The following is a 6000-nucleotide window of genomic DNA, read 5'->3' as shown; positions in this document are numbered from 1 at the left end:
GCCCAGGTCCTCTACAGGAAAGACCTTAAACCACATATACAATGTAGGTTCAGAAATCTGTTGGATTTTCCAAGTGTCTGCTGTGGCCCAAGAGGTTATACCACATGAGCTTAGCTTGTCCAGAGATCATTGAATTAGTGAGCAGTTATGAGTTCTGATAATAGTAGCACATCATCCTGCTTAAGTGTGCAAGGCCTGTAAGTAATACCAGGAAGCATCTGTTACATAATGCACTGAAGTACAACATCCGTGGCGGCACTGGGCAGCAGTATAGACAGCATTTGAACATTCAGGATTCTTCTAAATCTATATCCTCCTAAACACTGGTGGCTATGAACAATGGCCAGCAATAATTAATATATTACATATACATTAGAGAACATTAAAAAGTAAATTTAAGATAAGTGATCTCTGAAAAATCCAAAGGTCCTAAGCCAAGTAAGTGAACTCATAATACAGCACCATTTATACTCAGAGACTGGTTATATTTTATTTGGAGAAAAGTGGTAGGCATAATTCTAAGAGGGCTGCATGATCACCACCTGATCTGCGAGTCTCCCTGTCTCCCTGAATATGACTGACTGTGAATATGATATAATTTGCAGTTGTGGTAAGTTTAGGCTTTATTACAAACTGTTTTGCAAATGTAGCTAGTATCCCCAATCCATTGTCTTTGTGTTATTCATTAGGAAGATTTTACTGGGTAGACTTCTCTTGATCAAGTAAATGTTTAAAAAGGACTTAGTCTTTCCTAAAGGGAGAGATTTGAAAAAGAGAACTTCTCCATCTGTACTTGAAGAAGCAAATATTCATGTTGTGAATTGGCTGTGGAGAGTGAGTGCCACATGGCAATAACCTGAGGGTGATCACCAGGAGCCAAGAGTGATCCTTAGCTGATGGCCAATAAGAAAACAGGGTCCTCAGTTCTACAGTGGCAGAAACTGAATTTCTCTATCAACTTGAGGGAGCTAAGAAGTAAATCTCTTCCTCATCAAGCCTCCAGATGAATCTTCACTCGCCAACGTTCTGATCTCAACCTCGTGAGACTGAACAGAAGATCCAGTTAACCAACTTTCGGTCCTCCTAACCCACAGACACTGAGACATAATAAATTTGTATTGTTTTAAGTTACTAAGCTTCTTGTAATTTGTTATGCAGCAGTAGAAAACTAATATAAGGAGTAGTAGAGGCAGCCATAAATCTCTACTGGAAAAGTAAATATACTAGTCAGTAGTGACCTGAGAAATTCAAACAAAAGACAAAAAAATGCTGTTTCATGCTTCAAAACTTGTGTAGGATAAAACTGATTCTCAAAACCTCCATTGCTACCACCTAGTCCAAACTGTCATCACGTCTGGCCGAAATAATCACAATATTTTTTCCAATCTTACACCTAGATGTACTCTTTCCTTTTTTCGTAACATATTTTAACAAAATAGTGAAAGTGATCACATTAAAGTGGAATAATATTCTTTGTGCTTAAAATCCTCCAATGACTTCTTCTCAAGTAAAATCTAAAGCATATAACACCTAAATGTCCTCTCATTTCACCTCCCAGTTAGTGGTCTGCCATTTGCATATTCTCATACTGCCTGTGTACCTTTCTATTTCTCTTTTCTATTTTCTTCCAGAGAAATATAAATTATCAGGCTTTTTTTTTGAATCATTTATTTTGGGTTTTGTTTTCCCATCATGCCCACCCCAGCCAATTATAATGTATGCACCACAGGAGCAGAGAAGTTAGTCTGTTTCATTCACTAATATAGCCTTAAGTATCCAGAAGAGTATGGGTGACAAAACTGACAACTACCAGTATTTGGTGAATGAATAGAAGTGAACATCTATTTCTTTCTAGGAAATATTCCTTTAGAGAGGAAACAAGACAGTATCTGAAAAGGTAATTCCAGTAGCATCCTGCTTAGAGAACAAATGGTTATATGGACATTTACCCATGTACAGATGGAGCATATTTTCCTTTAAATGTTAAGAATGGAGGGGCCTAGGTGGCTCAGCAATTGAACGTCTGCATGAGTTCTGGCATTGAATCCCACATCAGGCTCTTTGCGTGGACCCTGCTTCTCCCTCTGCCTTTGTCTCTGCCTCCATCTCTCTCTCTCTCTCTTTCTTTCTCTCTCTCTCTCTTTCTCTCTGTCATGAATAAATAATTTTTAAATAAATGAATAATAAATCTTTAAATAAATAATCTTTAAATAAATAATCTTTAAGTAAATAAATCTGTTTAAAAATGTTAAGAATGGAATGTCTGCATTCTCTATATGACAGAGAGGAGATATTTCAGAAAAATTAAAAGGAGACATAGTTACCCTGTAGTTATGTGGGTGTGACTTTGTTCTTTAAATCAGAACCGAATTCTGGAATAGCTTACTAGTGCAGCACTAGTAAGCTATTCCAGAATTCGGTTCTGATTTAAATGTGAGTCACTTGCTAAACCTATCATACTCACTCATATGCTAATTAGTGGATGAAGACATGTATCTCATGATCATATTGTACAATAGCAAGTAGCCAGGGGGCTATTTTGAGTAATAATTTGCTCCAATTCTGCAAAATACCTAAAGATGATGTAAAGGAAGAAATTAATGGAATCACAAAGATTAAGGACTATATACCCAATATGTCAATTTACATTCAGATCATCACCTCTGTGATGCATCAAATTATGCAGATGGCAGACCACAGACAATTGTTCAGCACTGCCAAAGAGAGTGCAGTGCTGTCCAAAGACTGACAGACTGCTGAGTCAAACAATGCTGCTGTGTATAGTGCCACTATTCTAACAAGTCTTTTGGTTTAAAATAACAAATCCAAAAAACAAAAACAAATTCCCTCTTAAAAAATAATAGATTCAGATTGTATTTTTTTTTATTCTGTCAAATCCATAAAGAAGAACCATTCACTATATGTTAAATACACAGGTCAGATACTGTAGGACAGTAGACCTGTGTTATGGCATAGACACCCATTTGGGGGTCACAATCAGATGCTGCAGCTACCCGTGTCTTGAAATGCACTGCAGACTCCAATTTAAATGGAAATGAGTTAATCATAAATATTTTGACAAATATGTCAAACTGATAATCAGTGATGTTTGTTTTATATCTAAATAACTGTCAGTTGTCTTTATTTATTTTAATTCCTTTTGTGGTTTAAGTCTAAATGTTTCTGAATCAATACACCCGAAGAGGGATTTTACCTAATGGATGTGAATCTACCTAACGGGGAAATTTCTCCAAGATGCTCCTCAGAGGGGCATCTGGGTCCATTTTTCCTTAGGTCTATGTTAGTCAGAGCTGTGATAGAAAATGGACTTTACAATTCAAATCGATGCTGAGTAAAGTCCTTTGTTAGCTACCAGTGAAAACAATTCAGTTGTATGAAGGTGGTTATAAAACAGGAAGTCTTTCTTGTATTTAGGTCACATTTGGTGTATGATGTATTTTATTTTATATACATACAAACAAATAGTGTACATATATTCCTAAAAACAAATGAAAACTGTGTTCAAATAATTAAATCCAGTAAAATGTAGCCAAATTTAAAAATTGAAATGTAGCCAAATTTAGAAGTTATTCTAAATACAGTTTCTAATACCCAGAGAAGACTCCATAGAGCTTGAGACTATTTTGCATGACTTTGTTTAATGTATATCATGATAAAATAGACAAAATTTTCTTTTCTTTTTTTTTTTTTATTTATTTATGATAGTCACAGAGAGAGAGAGAGGCAGAGACACAGGCAGAGGGAGAAGCAAGCTCCATGCACCGGGAGCCTGACGTGGGATTCGATCCCGGGTCTCCAGGATCGCGCCCTGGGCCAAAGGCAGGCGCCAAACCGCTATGCCACCCAGGGATCCCTAGACAAAATTTTCTTTTTGTTACCACTCTTCATCATTTTAAGGAACACTACTTATAAATGCCAAAGTATTTGAATTAGAAAAAAATCCGGAAATGGATTTTAAATATATACCATCTTTTTTGTATACTCCCTGAAATTTATTGGAATTACAGCTTCATAGAAAGTCTCACAAATTTCAAAGCCTTAACCTTTCCTATTGAGATGTTATTAGTAGTGTTAATCCAATGATAGAAAGGGGAATACAATGTATAATACAATGTATTATAACAATTCTGGTTATAATTCTCTTATGGAACTTAAAAGCTTATTTTCTAGCTATAGCTTTTGTCTTTATCAGCAAAATTAATATGAATGAAATGAGAACTTTAGCACTTTTGTGTACCTTTTCTGTAATTGAAGCATAGAGTAAACTAAAATGTAATCACACCCATTAATCTCAGAGTTTTAGACTGCTGGAATTAAAAACAATATTTTTTACACTTTTGATTGAGTCATCTGAGTGCTTATTGAGTACTTAGAAGAGATTAATGAAAAGCCAGCATGTAAAAAACTGAACTAACCTTTCACTAATTAGTTTTCCTAACCTCTACGACAGCCACAAAGAGAATAAATGCAAAGTATATGACAGATGTCTTCTTTTTCATTGCATAAAACTTGATTTATGTATTTTTGCTTTAAACTTTTTATATTTTCACACAATCTATCACAATAAAGAATAACTTGTAAATATACAAATTAATCATAAATAGTTCTTACTAGGTCTAAAATAGGCAAAATTCCATGTTGTTAAGCTTGATAACTAAACTAAAAATTTCAAGTTTATAGTAATTTTCAAGGGCAAAGTAAACCAAAGTATCTCCTAAGACTTTTATCAAGTAGGAAGAATTTAAGAGTAATTCATAAAATTGTGGTATATTTTACCTCGAGATAACTATGACTCCATTTTAATCACCTTTGTAGAGAAATCTAAAAATATTGCTTTTCAAATGTTATGTTTTGAGACTACTAATAATTCTTGTGTTTTTACTCTGTAGTTGATTCAAGTTTCCATATCATTCTCTAAGAAACACACACATACACACACACACTCACACATAAAATTCTATCCAGTAACACAAAACCCAAGTGAAAGTGAGGATTGGTAGTCTTCAAACCCTCAGGGAGGAATTTGAGGATCATTTATTTTCTAACTTTCTATTAGCTCTTTCTTGTGAATCCAAAATTATTATTTTTTATTTTTTTAATATAAATTTATTTTTTATTGGTGTTCAATTTGCCAACATATAGAATAACATCTAGTGCTCATCCCATCAAGTGTCCCCCTCAGTGCCCTTCACCCAGACACCCCCAACCCCCGCTCACCTCCCCTTCCATCCCCCCATAGGGGATTTACCCCAAAGATACAGATGCAGTGAAATGCCCGGACACCTGCACCCTGATGTTTCTAGCAGCAATGTCCACAATAGCCAAACTGTGGAAGGAGCCTCGGTGTCCATCGAAAGATGAATGGATAAAGAAGATGTGGTCTATGTATACAATGGAATATTCCTCAGCCATTAGAAACGACAAATACAAAAAAAAAAAAAAGAAACGACAAATACCCACCATTTGCTTCGACGTGGATGGAACTGGAGGGTATTATGCTGAGTGAAATAAGTCAGTTGGAGAAGGACAAGCATTATATGTTCTCATTCATTTGGGGAATATAAAAAATAGTGAAAGGGAATAAAAGGAAAAGAGAAAAAATGAGTGGGAAATATCAGAAAGGGAGACAGAACGTGAGAGACTCCTAACTCTGGGAAGTGAATCCAAAATTATACACACGTCTAGCTAATCCTAAGAGAAATGCAAAAATGAGATTCCCCTCTCCTGTGTGTGTGTGTGTGCGTGTGTGTTTAACAGCATCTGATTCTTAAAACTTTTATACCCAAATATCTTCATATCTTCACTTATTCTCAACTTTAGTTATCCTTAGGTTCTTTCCAGAACTTTACCATGATTAATTACTTTTACTATCTTTAAACTGTCTCTTCTATGGCTTTATAACAACACCTTGCTGATTCTCTGACCTCAAGGGTTTCTTTTGGTGGCTCCACTCTGCCAATGATGGCATGGACTTTCTCC

This window comes from Canis aureus, chromosome 7 (genome assembly GCF_053574225.1).
Source record: "Canis aureus isolate CA01 chromosome 7, VMU_Caureus_v.1.0, whole genome shotgun sequence".
NCBI lineage: Eukaryota > Metazoa > Chordata > Mammalia > Carnivora > Canidae > Canis > Canis aureus.
This window is presented reverse-complemented; position numbering follows the sequence as displayed.